Raw genomic sequence first — 24,194 nt, 5'->3', positions numbered from 1 at the left:
CAGAGCCTTTACAGGGGGTGGGCTGCCTGTGCCTTGGCTCCGGGTCCTACTGCCTGCCCTGGTGGACGGTGCACTCCAAAAACCTTGAACAGGCACCACTGGTCCTGGAGGCTTTTTGGCTGAGGCGCTACGACAGGAGTAATGAATTGGAGGGGGGGGTGGGGGCAAAAAGGTCAATTTGACAGAGGGACAGTTTCTGACGAACACTGGGATGGGTAGCTGGAGGGGGTCTGGGAGTGGAGGAAGAGGAGGTGGTTGTAGGAGGTGTCACTTTAGCTGTTTTGGGTGCAGGTGCAGGTACTGGAGGCTGTCGTGAAGTGGATGGATGTTGGGTGAGTGATTGCCGGCGTTTGGGTACTTTGGGAGAGGGCGTCACAGACACACTGGGAGAGGACACAGGGGACGTGCAAATGGCAGTGGAGGTGGTGAGTGCAGGTGAGCGGCGTGTGGTGCTGGGTGTCCTGGTGCGAATCCTAGTGCCTGTAGATGTGGTGCATGAAGGTGTGTATGTAGACGAGACTGGGAGGGAGGAGGGAGAAGAGGAGGAGGGGGACACAGTGGAGACAGTGGATGCTGCTGTGTCTGTATGGGTGTGATGCTTGTGTGAGTGCTTGTGGTGTGTGTGGTGCCTATGTTTGCTTGAGCTACTTGGGTGTGTTGACTTGTCTGCATGCTGGTCTGTAGGTGTGCTTGGGATGGGCTGGGATACAGGGGATTGGGTCTGGGTGGAGGAAGTTGGAGGGGGGAGGCTGGACACAGGGACAATTGCTGCCATTAGTGCTGAGGCCAGAGATTGCAGGGTTCGCTGAAGGGCAGCCTGACCAGAATGAATGCCCTCCAGGAATGCATTACCGTGTTGCAACTCCCTTTCTACACCCTGGATGGCATTCACAATGGTAGACTTCCCAACAGTGAGTGACCTGAGGAGGTCAATGGCCTCCTCACTGAGGGCAGCAGGGGTGACTGGGGCAGGGCCTGAGGTGCCAGAGGCGAAGGTGATGCCCACCCTCCTGGGTGAGCGGGCACGGGGTGAACGCTGAGGAGCTGCTGGGAGGGCGGTGCTGGTAGGGGGGGGCGGCTGTACCTGTAGAAGTGGGGCGCACAGATGGTGCCGCCACCACAGGGGAGCTCACATCGGCGGACGAGTCTGTGTCGCTGGTTGGTGATCCAGTGGCCGACGTGAACCTCCCCTCGCCCTCCGTCCCACTGGTGTATTCAGAGTCTGTGGTGTGGCCCTCCATGGCCATGTGGGATGCAGCTCCCTCGTTCTCCGGTGCCACTGTACCTCCGCCTGTTGATGCTGATGTACAAATGGACAGGGAGAGCAGGAAAAGGGGGGGGGGGACAGAAGTAAGAGAGTTTTAGTACATGGCATACCGCTACCGTTGGTGGACAAGACAGACGCAGCAGCCCCATGCACAATGCCGCGCTCGTGCCCTCTGCACATGCAATTTCATGGATATGGGCTACATGGCAATGCTGTAAATCTGTGCACATGGATGCCACAGGGGCAACTATACCTCAACTTGCTAGTTTTCTGAGTTGGGGTAGAGTGCCACATGGCCTACATTTCGGAGGGGCCTTGCCTAACTAACTCGCCCTGGCCTACAGACACCCACAGCCCACCTCCCCCACCCAGACACCTCCACTGCACGCAATGTCCGGAGAATGAGTTTGTACTCACCCTCTTGTGTCTGCTGTGATGTCCTTAAGCGCCCATCCAACTCCAGGTAGGCTACCGCCAGGATCCAGAACATCAGGGGGGTCATGTTCCGAAGGGCACCCCTCCCACGTTCGGAGGCCATCCCCAGCTGAGCCTCCGCCATCTTCTTGCTGCAGCGGCCAATGTAATCCCATCTCTTCCGGCAGTGGGTGCCCCGTCTCTGGTGGGCCCCCAGGGTCCGGACCTCCTTGGCGATGGCATGCCAAATGTCCCTCTTCTGGTGGGCGCTGACCTACATGACATGCCAATTGCACCATCAATGTGTGTGGCCCCCTCCATACTCTGACCATGTGGCCCATTTATTCCCATGCTTTACTGTAGTATGACTTCTGCCCCCTTCCCTCTTCCACCCAGCCCTCTCCACCCAGGCCTAGCCCCTACAACGTGCTCCCTGTGTACTAACCTGTTGGTCTGGAGGACCGTAGAGTAGCGTGTACTGGGGGAGGACCCATCCACAAGTTTCTCCAACTCCTCCGATGTGAAGGCAGGGGCCCTTTCCCCAGACGCAGCAGCCATCGTCGCTTCCAGACCGAGGTCACAGCAGCACTAGCAGTGTAGATCCTCTCCTGTCGAAGGTCAGGTATCTAGTGATTGAAGAGATAGAAAATGGCGGTGACGTCCGCGGCGGTGACGTCCATGGCGGGCCACATCATCACCGCCGGCGCACCTGTTCATTGGCTCCTGGGACCCATAGGGTCCATTGTTAACCAATGCAGCATTGCGCCGCGCTCTACGACCGCCTACCGCAACGGTGTGCAACGCCAGCGCTGTTACCCCACAATCCCATTGTCCCAGTTTAGAGGTCAGGCAGCCGCCATTTCAGGGGCCCACATGGATTCATTTTCAGCTGCGTCACACATACTGAGGCCTACACTCAACACACATACAGGAAGGGTTTATTGTCTGGGGTAGTCTTGTGTGTGACTGTGGGTACATACCTGGAAGAATTGTGACTGTTTCTTCGCTGTTGTCCTTCGTAGGCACCGTCAGCTGGGACATATGAGAAGATGGCGGAATCCGCCGGTGTTCCGACCGCTGGTGGACCTGTTGACAATGGAGGAGCGACATTAAATCGTGACCTACAGGTTTGACAGTGCCACAATCCAGGAACTGTGTGCCCAGTTGGGGCCAGAGCTGATTTCACCAATCCGCCATCCGACTGGAATCCCCCCTGACGTGCAGGTGCTGTCAGTGCTCCATTTCCTTGCAAGTGGGTAATTTCAAACAACAGTGGCCATGGCATCAGGGATGTCCCAGCCTATGTTTTCCAACGTCTTGTCCAGAGTGTTGTCTGCCCTGCTGAAACACGTAAGGAGATACATCATTTTCCCTGAGGTGGAGGATTTGCCTACAGTGAAAGGTGACTTCTATGCCCTTGGACATATCCCCAACGTCATAGGTGCCATTGATGGGACCCATGTAGCTCTGGTCCCCCCCCGCAGGAGTGAACAGGTGTGCAGGAACAGGAAGAGTTATCATTCTATGAATATCCAGATGGTCTGTTTGGCAGACCAGTACATGTTCCCTGGCTCTGTGCATGACGCCTACATCCTGCGCAATAGCAGCATCCCTGATATGATGGGTGAACTCCAGAGGCACCGTGTATGGCTATTGGGGGACTCTGGTTACCCCAACCTTTCCTGGCTATTGACCCCAGTGAGGAATCCCACGACCAGGGCAGAGGAACGGTACAATGATGCCCATGGACAGACTAGGAGGGTTATTGAGCGCACCTTCGGCCTTCTTAAGGCCAGAATCAGGTGCCTCCATATGACAGGTGGATCCCTATTCTATTCACCGAAGAAGGTGTGCGACATCATCATCGCCTGCTCCATGCTCCATAACTTGGCTTTGCGACGCCAGGTGCCTTTTCTGCAGGAGGATGATCCAGATGACGGTGTTGTAGCAGCTATGGAGCCTGTGGAGCCTGTGGATAGTGATGAGGATGAAGCTGAGGAAGACGAAAACGACAACAGGGAGTCAGTCATACAGCAATATTTCCAGTGACACACAGGTGAGCACATTTTCTATTTTACCTTTACATTCACTTTCACACATCTACCTCTATCCTGTACCTCAATTTCACTCACTATTTGTTAACTGAGTTGTCCCCTTCCATTTCAGTTCCACAAGTGTGGTAACCTACGTGTCAACTGTTTGCATCCTTGAAGGGCTTGTGATGTGTGACATAGGTATGTTAGCCTTCCAATGGGTAACCCATTATGCAACTGTAATTGATTATACAGATTTACAAATCATTGACTGACTCCATTTTTTGGGGTGTTTAAAGGGTCTTTATTTAAGTGTACAAAAATGAAGGGGGGTTGTAAAATGGTGATGGGTGATGGTGGAGGAATGTCCATGGCAGAGTCCAGTCTATTAGTCTCACAGGTACATTGCACATCTGGGCATTGGAAGTGGAGCTGGCCCAGTTCTGATTTGGGCAGGGTAACAAAGTGGGACAGTGGGAGGACTATCAGGGTGGTCTTATTACCTGGCGGGGGTCTTGCCATCTTGCTCTGTCCTGTTCCTGGATCTCAGTGCCCGCTTGCGTGGTGATTGTCCGTCTGCAGGGGATTGGGTGCTGGTGAGGTGGTCCTGTGGCGGGACGTCCTGTCCACTAGCACCGGCGGAGGTGGTGGGCAGTTCGTCGTCCTGCCTAGTGTCAGGGGCCCCTTGGAGTGCCACGGTGTCCCTCAAGGTCTTTTGAATGTCCGTCAGCACCCCTACGATTGTGCCCAGGGCGGAGCCGATAGTCCTGAGCTCCTCCCTGAAACCCAAATATTGTTCTTCCTGCAGACGCAGGGTCTCCTGCAACTTGTCCAGGACCGTGGCCATCATCTCCTGGGAGTGGTGGTAGGCTCCCATGATGGAGGAGAGGGCCTCGTTGAGAGTGGGTTCCCTTGGCCTGTCCTCCCTGTGTCACACAGCAGCCCTCCCAGTTCCCCTATGTTCCTGTGCCTCCGTCCCCTGGACCATGTGCCCACTACCACTGCCCCCAGGTCCCTGTTGTTTTTGGGGTGGTGGGTTAGCCTGGGTGCCCTGTAGTGGTGGACACACAGCTGATTGACCTGTCCTGGGTAGGGAGGTTTGGGCCCGCTGGGTGGGTGCTGTGCTGGTGTTACCAGAGGGTGGCAGCTCGGTGTTGGGCTGTGGCTGGGCAAGGGGAACCGACTGTCCCGAGGCCCACGATGGTCCGGGCTGGTCATCAAGATCCAGTGGGGCAGAGCTGCTATCGTCACTGTGGGCCTCTTCTGGGGGTGGAGTGGTGTTGTCTGGACCCTCTGGTGTGGTGACGTTCCTTCGGGTTCCTGCCGGGGTATAAGTACATGATTATTGCACGTGTGTGTTTCATGGTGTGCAATGGTTGGGTGTGTGTGAACCCCAGTGCAGGCATTCCTGTGGGGGGCTTGTGTGCTGATGGTTGGGGGGTGTTCTGGGTCTGTGCAGTGGGCATGCTTTGGTGATGGGTGTCGATGCTTAGTTATGTCATGCAGGGCTTGGGTTTGGGATGGGTGGCTGGTGTAATGGTAGATAGGTGAGGATTTGGGGTGATAGGGGAGGGTGTGATGGTGGGGGTGTGTGATGTCATGCAGGTAGAGTGGGGGTTATGATAGTTAAGATTTGACTGTGTCCGTTCCTCCAACGACTCCTCCGAGGCCCTCAGGATGCAAGATGGACAAGACTTGCTCCTCCCATGTTGTTAGTTGAGGGGGAGGAGGTGGTGGTCCGCCGCCAGTCCGCTGTACCGCGATGTGGTTCCAGGATACCATTGAACGCACCTTCCCCCGTAGGTCGTTCCACCTCTTCCTGATGTCCTCCCTATTTCTTGGGTGCTGTCCCACAGCGTTGACCCTGTCGACTATTCTTTGCCATAGCTCCATCTTCCTGGCTATTGATGTGTGCTGTACCTGTGAGCCAAATAGCTGTGGCTCTACCCGGATGATTTCCTCCACCATGACCCTGAGCTCCTCCTCGGAGAAGCAGGGGTGTCTTTGGCGTGACATGGGGTGGTGTGTGTGATGTGTGGGGTGGTGTATGTGTTGATGAGTGTGGTGAGTGTAGTGGTATGTGGTGTTTTGTGCGTGGATGTTGTGTGGGTGATGGTGTTGTGTGCCTCTGTGTGGTGGGGTTGTCTATTGCTGTGCTCTCTCTGTCGCCTTCAACTCAAATATTTGGTCGTAGGGGTTTGTGGGTGATGTGGGTGTGTGTTGTATATTGTGTTGGGTGTGTGGGAGTGTTGTTTGTATGTGTATCAGGTGTGTGTATTTTGAATTGTCCAATGTGGCGGTGTTTTGGAGATGTGTGCGTATTTTGAGCGCGGCGGTGTGTACCGCCAATGGAATACCGCGGTTGAAAGACCGCCGCATGGATTCTTGGGTCATAATAGCGTGGGCAATGAACTCCGGAACATCGCTACCGCTATGGGGACCATAGTCCAGGCCCTCAACCGTATAGAAACCACATTGCGGGATCATGTGGCACCACAAAGGGCCCCTGTCACTAGCCAGGAACAGCCTACCACCTCTGCCGGCGCTAGTGGTCAGGAGGTCCCCACAGAACGACGGGCCACCAGAACCCCACCTCCTGCTGAAGAACAACCACCCCGCAAGAGGAACCTGAGATCTCAAAGGAAGACAGAGTAGGATGCCAAGACCCCCGCCAGCCTAATATCCCCACGGATGTCATTCCACTGTCCCACAGTCTCACCCTGTCCAACCTTGAACTGCCCCTGCTCCATCCTTCCACAGGCATATGGACAATGCACCTGTGCGACCGAGAACTGGACTCTGCCATGGACATAACTCCACCCTCACCCATCACCGTTTTAATATCATGTACCAATATCTAGCACTAAAAATAAATCACTCATTGCACTGAAATCGTTCTGGAGTCAGCCTGTATTATTTACAAATGTATAACACATTACTTATCAATAATGTTCTGTTATTTATGTGATGACAACATACCGATGTCAATAAGCATTAGTCCATGGGCTAACCAAGCAGAAGTCATACAGCACTGAAAAGGGAAGGGAAAATCAAACATCAGTTTAAAAGAACTGGGGGGAAATACACAAAGTAAAGATGCAGGGGGCTTTCAGTAAATGTTAAATGGCGTGGGTGATTCCTACCTGTGTGCTACTGAAAATACTGTTGGATAACTCTGTCCCTGTTGTCTGGGTCGTCCTCTTCGTCTTCCTCCTCTTCACTCTCCGCAGGCTCCACAGCTGCTTCAACACCACCATCTGGACCATCCTCCTGCAGGAAAGGCACCTGACGTCGCAATGCCAGATTGTGAAGCATTCAGCAGGCCACGATGATCTGGCACACCTTCTTTGGTGAGTACATCAGGGATCCCCCTGTCATATGCAGGCACCTAAACCTGGCCTACAGGAGGCCAAAGGTTCTTTCAATGATCCTCCTAGTTCGCCCATGGGCCTCATTGTACCGTTCCTCTGCCCTGGTCCGGGGATTCCTCACTGGGGTCAATAACCAAGGCAGGTTGGGGTAACCAGAGTCACCAATTAGCCACACACGTTGTCTCTGTAGCTGTTCCACAACATAAGGGATGCTGCTATTTCGCATCACATACGCGTCATGCACTGACCCAGGGAACTTGGCATTCACATGGGAGATGTACTGGTCAGCCAAACAGACCACCTGGACGTTCATAGAATGGTAACTTTTCCTGTTTCTGTACACCTGCTCATCGTCTTTTGGGGGTACTAAAGCCACATGGGTCCCATCAATGGCACCAATTATGTTGGGGATATGTCCAAGGGCATAAAAATCACCCTTCACAGTGGCCAAATCAACCTCCTCAGGGAATACAATGTAGCGCCGCATGTGTTTCGTCAGGGCAGACAACACTCTAGACAAGATTTTTGAAAACATAGGCTGAGACATTCCAGATGACATGGCCACTGTTGTCTGGAATGAGCCACTTGCCAAAAAATGGAGGACTGACAGAACCTGCACTAGAGGGGGAATTCCTGTGGGTTGGCGGATGGGGGACATCAGGGCTGGCTCCAGCTGGGCACACAGTTCATGTATAGTGGCTTGGTCAAGTCGGTATCGTAGTATGATATGGCGTTCTTCCATTGTCGACAGGTCCACCAGCGGTCGGTACACGCGAGGATTCATCCTTCTCCTCGCAAGTCCCAGCGGACGGTGCCTAGGAAGGACAACATGGAGCACAGAGTCAAGCAAATCATAGGTACGTTCACCACTGCATGCATAGCACACGATTATCTATGTATTGAAAGGCGTGTATGTGTGGCAATGCAAGGCCTAGTCCTGTGTGACGCAGTACAAATTATGCCATGTGGGCCCTTGAAATGGCGGCTGCCTGACCTGTGAAGTGGGACAATGGGATGTGAGGTCAAAGCGCTGGCGTGGCACACCGTGGCGGTAGGCGGTCGAAGACCGCTATACGAAGCCGCATTGGCTAACATTGAGGCCTATGGGTTTCAGGAGCCAATGACGAGGTGCGCCGGCGGTCGCGGTACGCACCGCCGCGGGCGTGACCGCCATTTTCTATCTGCTTAATCACTCGAGACCTGATCATCCACAGGAGAGGACCTATACTGCAAGTGCTGCTGTGACCTCGGTCTGGAAGTGACAATGGCTGCTGCGACTTGGGAAAGGGCCCCTGCCTTCACGTCTGAGGAGTTGGAGAAACTTGTGGATGGGGTCCTCCCCCAGTATGCGTTACTCTACGGTCCTCCAGACCAACAGGTAAGTACACTGGGTGCACATTGAATGGGCTATGCCTGTGTGGAGTAGGGTGGATGTAAGTTGGTGGGGTGGGGTGCGAATGAGGAGTGCAACGCACGACAGATGAGAGCATGTGCCATATGGCAAGGTTGGGAGGGGGGCCAATCGCATCTAACATGCAGAAAATTGATGGTTTTTCCTTCCCACCCTGTACATGTCAAATAGGTCAGCACCCATCAGAAAGTGGACATTTGGCGTGCCATCGCCAAGGAAGTCCGGGCCCTGGGGGTCCACGTCAGACAGGGCACCCACTGCCGCAAGAGGTGGGAGGACATCTGCCGCGGGACCAGGAAGACCGCCGAGTCACTGCTGGGGATGGCCTCCCAACCTAGGAGGGGTGCCGGTCGTACCCTGACCCCCCTGATGTCCCGGATCCTGGCGGTGGCCTACCCTGATTTGGATGGGCGCTTGAGGACATCACAGCAGACACAAGGGGGTGAGTATCAGCACATTCTACTATCTCTCTGCGCAGTGGAGGCGTCTGGGTGGGGGAGGAGGGTTGTGGGTGACATTAGGCCAGGGCGCTTTCTGTAGTGTAGTCCTCTCCTTTAGGCATGGTCCTGTGCTCCCGGCCCCCACCTCTGTAGGGTGACAAGTACAGCTATTGATGGTCCAGCATCACACATGTGCGCCTTTGTCGTCTCTAGACCTGTTGTCCTAGTCAGAAGTACTGAGTAGTGTACCCCGAATGCGCGGCTTAGTGCATGAGGCTCCTGTGTCTGTCCTCTCCGCCAACGGTGTTGACATTGCATGCACTCAACCTGGTCTTCGTTTTTCTCCCCCCACCCTTCTTCTTCATCTTCTTGTGCATGTGTGCATTAGCATCATCAGGCAGAGGAGAATTGGCACCGGAGCACGAGGGAGCTGCAAGTCACAAGGCCCCGGTGGGACCAGGAACAGACACCGAGGGCACCAGTGATCCGGAGGGCGAGGGGAGCACCACAACGGGGACCGGTGGTGACACCAGCGACAGCGACACGTCCTCGGATGGGAGCTCCCTAGCGGTGGCGGCAACATCCGGGCCCCCCGCCTCTACAGGTACAGCCGCCACCCAGCGCACCAGCCCCGCCCTCCCAGCAGCCCCTCAGCCTACGCTCCGTGCCCGCTCACCCAGGAAGGCGGGCGTCTCCTTCGCCCCAGGCACCTCAGCCCCTGCCCCTGTTACCCCTGCTGCCCTCAGTGAGGAGGTCATTGACCTCCTGAGGACCATCATTGTTGGGCAGACTACCCTTTTGAATGCCATCCAGTGGGTAGAAAGGGAGGTGCATCGGAGCAATGCCTACCTGGAGGGCATTCATTCGGGTCAGGCTGCCCATCAACGATCGTTCAATGCTCTGGCCTCAGCACTGACGGCAGCCATTGTCCCTGTTTCCAGCCTCCCTCTTCTGACTGCCTCCAGCCTGTCTCTGTCTCCTGTTCCTCAGCCTATCCCATCCACACCATCAGACCAGCCTGCACACACCTCAACACCCAAGGGCAGCTCATCCAGACACAAGCACCACAGAACCCACAAGCATTCACGCAAGCAACACCCAGATTCAGACATTCCAACAGTCACTACCACCTCTGTGTCCCCCTCCTCCTCGTCTCCCTCCTCCCTCCCTGTGACGTCTACACTTACACCTGCATGCACACCACCATCAGCCAGCACTCCATCACCAGCACACCCTCCAGTCCAGTCCGCACACGTGCAGTCACCACCCCCACTACCATTTAGACGTCCCCTGTGTCCTCTCCCACTGTGTCTGTCACCCCCTCTTCCAAGACACACAAACGCAGGCAGACACCCACCCAACAGCCATCCACCTCACGACAGCCTCCAGCACAAGCACCTGCACCCAAAGACAGCACACCTGACTCTCCTACAACCACATCCTCTTCCTCCACTCCCATCACCACTTCTGCTACCTTTTACCTTGGTCCTAAGAAAGTTTTCCTCGCTAATCTTGACCTCTTTCCCTCCACTGACCCACCCCCTCCATCTGCAAAGAGTCCCAAGAGCACCTCAGCCACCACCAGCCCAGCTTCGAGTGTCACTGTGGTGCATGGGTTCTGGAGTCCACCCTTTGCCAGCAGTGACACATCGATCAGCAGCAAGGGGACAGCCAGCCCCCCCCCAGGCAAGAGGACCCGGAAACTAAAGGGCCGCCGTGAGAGTCAGCCAGCAGGAGCGCGGAGCAGGAGGGGCCCACAAGCCCCATCCCGGGTGTTAGGGAGAACACCAAAGGGCCCAGGACTCCGTCACCGATGGGTCCAGCAACAGCACGGTCGGAGGGCGACTGAGCAGGGAGTCCAGGCCAGGTCTGGCTCCCTTGACTTACTGGACGAGCACCGCTGAACAGGTCCCCGCCGTGCAGAAGAGCACCGCTGAACAGGGCCCGCCGTGCAGAAGAGCACCGCTGAATAGGGCCCGCCGTGCAGAAGAGCACCGCTGAACAGGGCCCCGCCATGCAGAAGAGCACCGCTGAACAGGGCCCGCCGTGCAGAAGAGCACCGCTGAACAGGGCCCCGCCATGCAGAAGAGCACCGCTGAACAGGGCCCCGCCGTCTCAAGCACAGCTCCGCTGGGCCCTGCCGTCTCAAGCACCGCTCTGCTGGGCCCTTCCTGTCAAGCACCGCTCCGCTGGGCCCTTCCTGTCAAGCACCGCTCCGCTGGGCCCCGCAGTCTCAAGCACCGCTCCGCTGGGCCCTTCCTGTCAAGCACCGCTCCGCTGGGCCCCGCCGTCTCAAGCACCACTCCGCTGGGCCCCGCTGTCTCAAGCACCGCTCCGCTGGGCCCTTCCTGTCAAGCACCGCTCCGCTGGGCACCGCCGTCTCAAGCACCGCTCCGCTGGGCCCTTCCTGTCAAGCACCGCTCCGCTGGGCCCCGCAGTCTCAAGCACCGCTCCGCTGGGCCCCGCCGTCTCAAGCACCGCTCAGCTGGGCCCCGCCGTCTCAAGCACCGCTCCGCTGGGCCCCGCCGTCTCAAGCACCGCTCCGCTGGGCCCTTCCTGTCAAGCACCGCTCCGCTGGGCCCCGCAGTCTGAAGCATCGCTCCGCTGGGCCCTTCCTGTCAAGCACCGCTCCGCTGGGCCCCGCAGTCTCAAGCACCGCTCCACTGGGCCCCGCCGTCTCAAGCACCGCTCCGCTGGGCCCCGCCGTCTCTAGCACCGCTCCGCTGGGCCCCGCCGTCTCAAGCACCGCTCCGCTGGGCCCTGCAGTCTCAAGCACCGCTCCGCTGGGCCCCGCCGTCTCAAGCACCGCTCCGCTGGGCCCCGCAGTCTCAAGCACCGCTCCGCTGGGCCCCGCCGTCTCAAGCACCGCTCCGCTGGGCCCTTCCTGTCAAGCACCGCTCCGCTGGGCCCCGCAGTCTCAAGCACCGCTCCGCTGGGCCCTTCCTGTCAAGCACCGCTCCGCTGGGCCCCGCCGTCTCAAGCACCGCTCCGCTGGGCCCCGCCGTCTCAAGCACCACTCCGCTGGGCCCCTGTCGTCTCAAGCACCGCTCCTCTGGGCCCTTCCTGTCAAGCACCGCTCCGCTGGGCCCTTCCTGTCAAGCACCGCTCCGCTGGGCCCCGCAGTCTCAAGCACCGCTCCGCTGGGCCCTTCCTGTCAAGCACCGCTCCGCTGGGCCCCGCCGTCTCAAGCACCGCTCCGCTGGGCCCCGCCGTCTCAAGCACCGCTCCGCTGGGCCCCGCCGTCTCAAGCACCGCTCCGCTGGGCCCTTCCTGAATGCACTGTTAACGGTTCACTGTGCCCGCCATGCCTCCTCCTTGACCAGTGGAGACTGTAATCCACTTGAGAGACTGTGGCTTTGTACTCCCCAGGATGGCACAGTGGGCAAGCCACCCACTTGTGAGACTTGAGAGACTGTGGCTTTGCACTCCCCAGGATAGCACAGTGGGCAACCCACCTACTGTAGAGACTTGTGAGACTGTGGCTTTGCACTCCCCAGGATGGCACAGTAGGCATGGTGGCCCCTTTGTGGTTCTGGCGTCGTGGACTCATGTGGCTGTGGTGCCCCCCCTTCCCTTCCCCCTGAGGTGCCTGTAGTTTTTTCATCAGATGCCCCTGCAGTGTTCTCTCCAGAGGACTCAGGTCTCCTGTGTGGGCTTTGCCCTTGTGTTGTTACACTTTGGCCCACAGACACTTCGATTTTCTTTTGATGTGCAGGACTAATTGCCTCGGTTATCCATTGCACTGTATATAGACTTATTTTGATATTGATTTTTTGGCTAGTTGACCATAACTTTTCAGAGCCTATTTTGTACATAAATTTGTATTCACAATTTAATTATGTCTTTGCATTTATCAGGGGGGTTTGGGTGGTGTCACTGTGACTTGTTGCTCTGCATTGGTGTGTACATAGTTTGGGGAGGTGGGGGTCGCATATGTGTGTGCCCGTAAGCTTTCCTCCCCCCCCCTCCCGTGTGTCGTAGGTGCAGTACTCACCGTTGTCGTCTGCGCCGGCGTTCGTACTCGTGGTAGATGAGCAGGTAGACGAGAGCAGGTAGTATGTTTAATTCGGGTTCCATGCTGTCCTCCTTCCTCGTGGAGTGCGTAGAGGTGAGCGTTTTCCCGTTCGTAGTCTGTTTCCGCCGTGTTTTTATCGGCGGGGTTCCCGCCCCGGAAAAGGTGGCGGATTGGTGAGTTGTGATAGGGTGGGCGGTACATTGTCTGCCGCCTGCCTGTTGGCGGTGACCGCCGCGCTGTTTGTCTGTACCGCTGCGGCGGGCGGAGTGTTAATGTGGCGGGCTGTGTTGGCGGTTCCCGCCAGGGTCAGAATTCCGTTTTTTGGACCGCCGGCCTGTTGGCGGGTTGGCCGCCGCTTTATCACCGACCACCAGGGTTAGAATCACCCCCACAATCTGTTTGAAGGCATGGAGTGTGTGCCAGGGACTTGTGTGCTGGCTTCTTAAACTTAAATAGTTTTAGGTCACTTAGACATGAGCTGGCCTTTAACTAAAAACTTTTTCAAGTTTCCTATTCCACTACATACTTAGGTGAACTTTTCACCTTGTTCGTATCACTGTGGAAGTTGGGCCTACACTGTTTTTTGACTACGGACGGCTATGTGGTTTCTACATGGGCTTGAATTTGCGCCATATATTTTCTTATTTTGTATTCTTTATATTTTGTTTATTCTTTACATTTCCAACAACAATTCCACTCAGCCGGTATTCAGCTTCTATTTTGCCTGAACATTCCGCAGTCAGTACAAACATATAGTCAAGTCAGGAGAAGGCTTTGTGAGCCCTGGCAAAGAAGGAATACTTCCTGACTGTGGAGAGCTAAGCTCTCCAAATGTCCAGGAGTCTCAATGAGTATTCAAATTGCATCAGGAGCGACAGAGTATGGGCAGGATTCGGTAGGAGCTACAGAGTGCCCTGCCCATTAAGGCACTGAAGTTGCCACCTATTATGTGAATGTCAGCTGTAGCATCCAGGAGCTTAGGGCCCAATGCATCCGATATCAACTTTTGGAAACTGGCAGAGCGTATACACTAAGTACAAGCATCGACTTTTGACCAGTGGAGCCCATCACCCCGAGAATCTGCCCGGGGAATTTAGCCACATTTTCACAATCTGAAATGAGGGTTTCATGTTGAAAGGATCGCAACTCCTCAAGACCCTTTTGCGTAGCTGGCATGTGCTAGAGCTATGTATTGAACCATGTTGAAGCAAACGCAGTGGTTCCCAATTAGGTACGTTTCCTATAGTATTGCCAAGCCTGGGGCTGTTCTCTAATATATTGTGTAACAGCTCCCTAATTGATTTTGCTAATAAAGCCCTTGACATTCCACAATAGAATTTTAAACTGGTCTATGTCAACTGAGGATGTCATGCCTGCAATATTCTGCTGTAGTGGCTGCCCTACATCTCATGCTAGTTACGATGTGTACTCCACATAAGGCTTCAGGCAACATCATGTCAGATGTACCATGAAATATTAGTTCTGCCTTCTCCATGGGACCATCCTCCCCCAACCAATCTCAGTTACTTCAGGGGTTCCCACCCTTAGGTAAATCCCAACAGTTGCACAATGGGTGGGATATGTAGTGGGAAACCTCAAACTTCTCCAACTGAGGGCTGCAACTCGCAGCCCATCATTAAACTTACCCCACCCTACACTTCTGGAAAGGATGTATTTGTTGCCTCGTAATTCAACACCCCTCAACATGTCCCAAAAACAAAACGATGGCTGACTGCCCGCTCCCTAAAACCAACTACAGGCTGTAAATAGTGTGGTCACTGTGTATCTGTCGGAGTTAAAACTTAGTAGTATCACTCTGGCCCAGGCCCCAGTCTACCCCCAGTGCTTCATCTTTCCTTCTGTAGGCAGTAACCACACCACAAGGCAGTTCGGTCATCTAAGCCTGGAGAGTGCTCATGTGCTGTGGCAAGGCCTCTGTCTCCTCTGGGGCCATCTGACCAATGGGTAGGGCTGAGCCAGCAGAATCTGAGGTCTGATCCTCGGAGAATGACAAGTCCCTTTCCCTGTTTGTATCCGGTTTGTTGGGCACCAACATGAATTTTTAGTATCCTCAGCCCCCCTGAACTTATTGGGGTCTGACTGGTCCTGATGGAGTGAACTCCTCAGGATGATTACAGCTAGGTGGGGTCTCATACAGGAGCTCTAAGGAAACTTGACAGCCATCTTCAGCACCTCTGACATGCCTGTCTCAATTTAGTCTCCGAACTCTGATGATTCTCAAAATTTGCATTAAATATGAATAAAATGAGTTTGAGTTAGAAATGGATCTGATAAAGAAGATTTATTCTGTTCCTATTCCAAAGTTGCAGTAGTTGAATATTTGTAAATATTTACTTATTCCAAGTGCTAAACATTAGGAACTCACATCAACTCAAACATTACACACACTCATTGTACACAATAACCTTTCACACAAGCACCATTGTACTTTATAGTAATTGTATTTATTTAGCTCTTACTACCCCTGGTAAGGTGTTTCTGTGTTTTCGGTAGGAAGCATGCTACTCCAGAACCTACTCCAGAACCCAGGGTTAGTGGTAAATTCAGTGTTATTGGTTATTGTAGGATATTGGTTGGTTATTGGTTATTGTTTGTTACTGGGCTTAGTTGTATGCTTTGAAAGAAACCATTCTATTAATTTACTCTCATTTCTTGTAGTAGATTATGTTAATAGGAGTTACATGGAACCATCAGTAGGGGTATGTGAGCTCATGTGAATTCATGCAAATAGGTTGCAGGAATATGGTTTCAAAGAAGGAGGTTGTGATACATGAGGTGAGGTTTGGACAATTTACAGACAGACAATAATAGACACTAGACAGACAGGTATGCAGCTTAGAGACGGCTGCAAAGAGAGAGAGGGTAAGGCATGCAGAGGGTGAAGAGTTAGAAGAGAGTCCTTTGATCGAAAGGAAGAGAGAAAACAGTATGCAGTTTTAAGACAAGGTTATTTTTCTTGAATGGTTTTAGGAATGTAGAGGAGGCTGTTTGTGACAACATGCAATCAGAGCATCTATAACTATAAAAAAAATGTGTTTGCAGGTTGGATCGCATACTGTACTGTAGTTGTCTGTAAGTTGGGGGCTCTATGGTTCTATCCACAAAGGCAGCACACTACCGCAAAATATGTAAAATGATGTTGAAAAACATCACCTGCACAAAGCAATTACTGATTTTGTTCTCCCTCAATCTTAGTACAGGAATGTCTGTAAGGGAATAGGGTAGATCTGATTCTCCTTTTACTACTAGAGGGGAGTGCAGTGGTATCTGGACGGTGAGGCTAAAATGTGATTTGGCACTCGACTTTGTGAACAAGATCATCTAGATTCTCTGATTGATCAGGTTGGGAATTACCAGCTCTTGTCTGCAAAAGGTGTAAACAACTGGTCCATTTCCAATTTAATGGAATGGATTTTATCATCTCCAGCTACATGAAAATCTGATTTAGCCCCATCAGATTCAAACTTGTGACATGTAGGGCACACGTACATGGCCCAAATTCTTCATAGTAGAAATGTTATGATGATGGGAGCTTACGCAGAAGAGGGATGTTATGGTAGCTGAAGTACCATGCATGGGACAGCAACTACTTATCAGTGATGCGAGAGATACCAGGAGCAGTTGCCTAGTAATGGGGATGCCAGGACCAGGTTTCTACAAAGGATGTGTGGAAGAATAAAGTATCTTTAAGAAATCTTTGAGTGGAATGTGGGTATCAACAGCTGATGTGTGAGGTGGTGGATGTGAAGACCAACACAGGATGTAAGGGATGGGAGGAACTGGTATCAACCAATGATATATACTCCATAGGAGAGGATACCTTCCAGATGTGTTTATGTAGATACAGATACATACAAATCAAAGATCAATAATCAATCAATGACATCAATGGTCAATGGAGTCTGTAATTGTCACTCACCAGAACCTTTCAGTCATGGACAACTATTCTAGTAAAAGTTAGAATGTTTATTACCCTATATTATCAATGCTAAGGTCACGTAAATTAATCTCAAAATCAAATGATACACATACAGAAACAACATTGACTGTCCAAAGCGAAGCAAGAAACGCAATCTAATCAAAGCTTGAACTATTACACATTCTAAAGTTATAGTGCAAATTAATAACAAGAATATCTGCACAAACGATATCACATACATTTAGATCTAGCAAAGAAATCTCATCAAACGTTATTCACTATTGACAGACTTTCATTATTGAGAATCCTTAACTAACACCAGATTAGCATCAGCATGTTGGGCTTCATGCAAAACAATTTAGTAACACAAATTTGGAAAACATCTAACTACGGCTCTCAAAACAGTGCAGTTTCTACCTAGAAAGAAAAAGCAAATAGGCATAACAGACACAGGGTACAATAATACCTCTCCTCATTTGGATCAGCAAACTCAGATAGTCTTTGTCATCAGGACATCAGTTTGGTCAGCAAGGCATCAGGATTCAGCAACAAAGTTCAGAAAACGTAAAGTCTTTAAGCAATAAAGTTAAGCACGTCTCTTGTCAAGATGGAAAATGGGCAAGAATGAGCTGTCTTCCCTTGGTGCAGTCCTGTTAAGTTAAATTCCCTAAAACTAATTCCCAAGCCCCTGCTGGTTAAGGGATCGCATGTTCACACTTTTTCCAATAAATTGAATTAAAACTCCAAATCTAGGAATTCTACCACTACTCCGTTCACATGTTGCTGATTGGCTTCTCCTCCAATGTTCTCATCATCCGGCTCGTCAGGTAACAATATTGTTGGAGCTTATACTCCATTCGGTGTCTTCATTGTTCTCCTCCTGAGAAAGTCAGTCTCACACACATTACACTCATAATGTTACATTTAGCAAGAACAACATCTTCTAGCAGTCAGTTCTCATGAGAAAGACTTTTAGCTATGAGCACACTTACACAATACAATGGAAAATCACAGTTTAATTCCCTAGGACAGCCATTTTATGAAACGTTTAAGAAATACAGCTTGACATGAGGCTGGGCAACTAGGCCAAGACCTTTGCTAAGTTAAGGCCTACAATTAATAAATCAAATGCATAATGCATAACCCTTAATATGACATATTACTACATTAGTCAAACATATACTCAACATTTTATATTGATAGACTATTAATAAGTATACTTTGTGAATTTTGGCGGCCACTCATTGTGATCATATTTACAAAGGCATGCATTCATTTTCTACGTTATTGCCTTTCTACACAAATCCATTACCCATAATTCAAGAACACTCATTAATAATTTTTATTACAACACCTGTGCTAGCAGATGATGTGCTCAGTTCGGTACCTACCAGGAATGTGTAAACTTAAAGGTGAGAAGGTTTGAAGGTGGGTGCCACCATAAAGTCTTGTAAATATCAATATAATGGACAAAAAGCAGAAGAGAACTGCAGTTCAGAAGAGGCGACTTCTCTCCAGCCGGAGCATTCGGAACTTAGAGTGTTGCACCGGCAGCAGAGTCTACATAGCCAGAATGGGGGCTGTAAAGGCCATATTGGATCCCCTCCTTCTATAAGACACACACTCACACACATAGGAGAAAGCTGCACTGCTTGCAGAAAACGTGAATATTTCTTTGTGTGGCAAGAAGTGGTTCTTTTTTTGTGATGAGGTATACAGCTTTCCTACCTACGTTATAACTGTTCTGTGTGAGGAAGCATGTACTGTTCTGTGTATGAAGCTTCAACTTGTTCTTGTTCAGCGAACGGATGTGTGTATGGGAACCAAGTGTACCTTGTCACAAAAATAGATAGTATTCTAAATATTCTAAGTTTAGTGCTGTGTTTCATGGTAGATGAGTCTGAGCATTACATTAACGGACAGCTTACTTTATTTTTGAAATTTCAATGTAGCATTAGTGAGAATTTGATCAATGCTGCCATTTCCTGCTGTCCTGTCCTGCTCTCCTTCCCAATAGTCACCCTTCAGGGAGCACTCAGCAGACATATGAAGCTGAGTGTCCACGAATCAGTGCTGGTTTATCCAAGTGTGCCCTAGAATTATGGGTCACATGGAGAAGCTAAGGTAACTGTATAGTAGGTCTATGTGTCTTTAAGTATGTCTACTTGGAGTGAGTAAGAGCCATTTTTCTGGTACGATTCTGCAAATGCTTTGCATCATGCCAGCATTATTCTCTGGGGTCAATATTTATAATTTGTTTCCAAAACTGTACAGTCATGTTGAACGAACATTCTATTACAAATACATTAAATCTGACAAGTGTACAGTGCATATGGATTTAGAACTTTCAAAGTACACAATGTGCTTTTAATGGTTTATACAGCGAACAGTGTATTGCTTAACATATATAAACAACTGTACAAGCCTCAATTTCTGAATAAAAAATACATTTGTATAATAATAAGAATATTGCTGTCATTTCCTATGTGCATTAAATGTCATCTTTTTTTTGTGGTTAACATTATAATCAACGGCAATAATTAAATTAACCATTACCTCATCTTTCATTGCTGGAATTGTCACCTTTAATGAGTGGTCTTTACCCCTGAATGAGAAATATATCTGTCTATCAGTTACTGCATACTTAATTTTTGTCTGCTCCACTATACCAGATGATTGAGGTAGAAAACAACAATGGAAACTTTGAGTAATGTGTACAGCTATAGAAATCAATTTTATGATCTCATCTTCAAAATCAGTCCCATGATCCGACTCTGTAAAGGATGGCATGCCAAACCATGGAATCAATTACCTCAACACAAGTTTGACAATTTTCATGCTGTCTGATCTCTGAGTAGTATAGGCCTCCAACCATTTAGAGAAGAAGTAGACAAAAACAGAATGTATTTAAGACCATTGGAAACTGGCCTCTCATTGAAGTCTGCCTGTAGCCTCATAAATGGGCCCTCTTATTTGCCATTGTGACCAGTCGCAGCCGACGACTTGGGAAAGTGGCGGGCCAGGAGAATAAAACAAAAATAAAAAATACATTTAAAAAAAACTTACCTGAACGTAGCCGCCGCTCTCCGCAGCACTTCAGACTCCCAATCTGCCCTGCAGCCAATCATGACGCTGCTCAAAGCAGCATTATGATTGGCTGGAGCGCCCTGACTGGGCAGTCCAACGCAGACTGGGAGCTTGGGCTTGCTCTCTCCAACTCTACAACACAGGCTGGGTTGGAGAGAGCCCTTGTGCGCATGTGTGTTTGGCCAGCCCGAGACGGCCCCCATGGCCCCGACCCTTTAAAAATAAAACGATAATAAATCTGATTTATTATCGTTTTATTTTTAAAGGTTTGCAGCTCCTGCTGCTGGCAGAGGGGGTGACACTCCTCCATCATAGCAGAAGAGCCTCCCCTAAATGTGACTCATAAGCACAAAAGTGCTTTTTCCCTGATAATTTCTCTCACAAGTTATGCGTCTCTGACAGAGATCTTCTGCAACATTTCTGAATTTTTCATTAAACCAGTATATATGAAAATTCTGGTTATCAAATCTCTTCATACATGAGTCTGGCCATTCAAATAGCAGGCTTTTTAATACAAGGTTATCGGGAAGTACATAATTATTTTCAGGAAACACCTAAATATTCTGATAGTTTCTTTTTCATCCTGCTCTTTTACACTTTTGTTTTTCATCCTCTGGTAACTCCTCTTGGAGCACCCTCAGATCAGCATTGGGTTTACAATAAACAGCTCACATTTTCCACATTTTTAATAGAAATTTTACATGATGCATTTTGGTCTGTTTCTTGCATTGTAGTCTGCTCATTTAATCTCAGGATTTCATTCTCATGTACACAGCATCTTGGCACCTGGTCCGCATATTTATTTTGGTCCGCATGACCAAGACATTTCCAGCCTTATGAGCAGCACATGTGACAATCTCAATTTCTTTTGGCCATTGTATTCCTTTCAGAATACCAAGAATTATAAGAGCCATTCCTGCTGGGTGTACCATAGGATGTCATAAAACCCCTTTGTGACCACAACTGCCTGAAATGATGGATCAGTACAAAAGTATACCGACTGTCTATATAAATGTCAGATTCAGATCACTTGTACTAAAGATACACTATGCAGGTATGATGCTTCAACAACTTCAGAAATGGAACATACTGATAGGTAGCCTTCAATGCCCAATAATGGTCTCTCAAAAAACAAAATCAGATCAGCCATTTCAGGAGGAATTTCTTTGATAGCTGGTCTTAGTTTGGTACATAATTTCATGACATTTACACAATTGTGTTCAGGTTCATCATCATCATCATTTCTGTCCCAGTGTCCTTCATTGTCTGAGACAGGAAGCAGAGTTGCAGGCTTCAAAAAATTACATATTCTAATAGAAATGTTTTAGCTACCAGTAAGACTTGTTCATACCTAGTCAGCCATTGTTTGCCATGTGCTGAGTCATAGTACTGGTCAGTAAGATCGTAACCGAATGAGGAACAAACATATTCAATGTCTGTCCCATCACAACTCCTTCCCTTTGTTCAATTGCAATGCAAACAGCTGTAACAGAATCCAACCAACCTTGAAGCTACAGGATATAACACAACAAACAGGTATACAATTCGCCTCATGAATCTCCATGTTTTTGGAAAGCAGTGATAGTGTACACCTGCATCTTGCATGACAAATAGGTAGAACGGGATCAGGCATTCCAATGACAGGTACATTCTATAATTTTTCTCTGAAATTCTAGAATGCTTCCACACATGTGTTATCAAATGGTACTGGATCTCTCATATCCCAGTGATTTAGCCTTATTGAAGACTTTTCAGTCAGAGAAAAGTTTAAATACACAGACACAATAGCTAACAATTCCCATGTACATTCTTACCTACCTATGTGTGTATGGATAATCCATTTTCAGAATTTAAGAAACACATTTGTTGAAGACGTTCCTTGTCACCAAGATAAATCGCTTTGTTTTTTACAATATTGCATCATTGTGGGGGACACCTTGTGTCCATTGGCAGTCAAATGATTCTTAAGTGCAACTGTGTGTAGCTTATGGTCCTCTTTTGTCTTTTAAGCCACAAAACATCATCAATGTATAGCAACGAGGTAGAGTTACTTGACTGTAAATTCTCCAAATCTTTCTTTGGGAACTGACTAAGCATCAAAATACTTTCTGTACACCCCTGTAGAATGTGATACCAAAAGATGACTTTATTATTTTGGAGTTGGAATGTGAAAAGAAATTGACAAGCCTCATGCAGATGAATGGAAAAGAACACTTGGCACATGTCAATAACTGTACACCGTTCTGCATCTGCAGGACTCTGGAACACATCTCTACAGGATTGGGTACCACCAGACAACATTGAATCACTATTTTCGTTATTCTCTGCAGGTCCTGAACGATTCTCCATTTACCACATGTTTTTGTAATGCCTATCATTGATAAGCTGCAAGGAATACCAAGCACCTCTTGCAGAGTGTTGTGTTCTACCATTTGTTCAATAACTGCTCCCTTTAAAAGTCTGCACTGTATGGAAGATTGCATTGGGTTTTACATTAATCCAGACAGGTTTAACACTTCTTATCAAACCTCTCTCTTTACATGCTGAATCCCATACCTCTTGGTTGACAGTATATCTTAAATCCAGAGGTCTGTTATCCGGTACTCTTTAATCCTGTGATTTGTTTTAAAAATTGAATCTTCATCCTGATTTTCAATTGCAACACCTTCCGTGTGCAATAAATCACACAGTTCACCCTGCAAAGCAAGTCTCTGCCCAACAAAATAACAGGACTTGAATCACTTAATATGAACTGATGATTGTTCTCCATCAATCCTTTTTAACCAGCAACATTTGTCATAACATGGTTAACAATCTGTTTATTTCTATTTCCTAAAAACTGGACTTCTCTTCTCTCAAGGAGTAGATTTGGAACCTCCTCAGAAGGAATGGGATAATGGGTAACACCCACATGGGGTGGCTGTTTGACTTACTATATATTTAAGGGTCACTCCAGTCATTCTCTAGGATCGCATGAGGCATGCAATCCCTTTGCCCCTAACTCCCCCCAGGCACCATATTATTGGGAATTGGTCTCTGGGTAAAACTGAGGAAAATCATTATTCAGAATAAATGGATTCTGCTGACACCCTGCACTGTAAGACATTTTATTTCTCATGTTTTGCAGCGTCACTGTAGCTACAAGTATGTGAATGCGGAACTGCCCTGAGTCTGAAAATTTGAATAGGAGCTAGTTGTGCTGGGGACACTAAAGGGGTCTGAATCTGATTTGTATTTTGTTGCATCTGGGGAACAAAATAATTGTGGATTCGGTCTGGATTCTATCCACTCTCCTGCTTCCAGTGACCGTTTTTAAAACAAAAATGACAAGTAGTGTTCTTTTTCAGCAAATCAAATTAATATCTGCACTCACTTCAATGTTATGTGCGAATCCTGTTTCCCACATTGCATCTGTTCATTTCTCATTCTCACCCTTTGCATGGGAATCACTACATTCATTCCAGAACTATCAGGTGACACAACACTCATCATCTGATTCCTGCTACATTTGTGAATCTGCTTTGTCTGGCCAACCATCAAATACTCTTTAATCTCTTTCTGCTTTGCATCAAACCAATCAACTGATACTCTTAGTCTGCCAAACACATCACACTCTGCTGAATATGCAAACTTAGCTCATGACATAAACCCCTACCAAAAGCTGATACAAAAACGCTAGTATTTTCTTTTTCAGGACCTTCAGCTCTGATGTGTTTTTAATTAATCTGCATAAACCCTTCATAGTAAGCCTGAACTGACTCTTTCAGCCCGTGTGTAGCTCTCAAGATGTTTACCCAATTCACTTCATTTGCCACCTTCTTTTTCAAAAGCTCCATTGTGAACTATAGTTGTCTGCAACTATATCAGCTATGTCATTGTTAGAAGCAACTCTAACTGGTTATGCAATTGGCTAAGCAACAGCAGCCTTTCACTAAGTCCATAGATAACTAGGAACAACAATCTCAAATAATGTATGCAAATCTATCTAAAGCATTTTGTAAATTGTCATTAATCCATGAACTGTCTTATAAAACCTTGCAGGTTCTTCTCACAATTTACAATAAATTGTCATAAATGCATAAAGATCATCTCTACTTCAAGGCACATAATTCCCTCTATGCACTTTTCTCAGAGGAAATTCTGAAACTGTCTCCAGTCCTGAGTTACGAACACATCCACTTAATTTTCTTTCCTGTCTCTGTAGCCATCTTTTTAG

The sequence above is a fragment of the Pleurodeles waltl genome, chromosome 3_1 (genome assembly GCF_031143425.1).
Source record: "Pleurodeles waltl isolate 20211129_DDA chromosome 3_1, aPleWal1.hap1.20221129, whole genome shotgun sequence".
Taxonomy (NCBI): Eukaryota; Metazoa; Chordata; class Amphibia; order Caudata; family Salamandridae; genus Pleurodeles; species Pleurodeles waltl.
The sequence above is the reverse complement of the archived record's forward strand: the minus strand, read 5'-3'. Positions refer to the sequence as shown.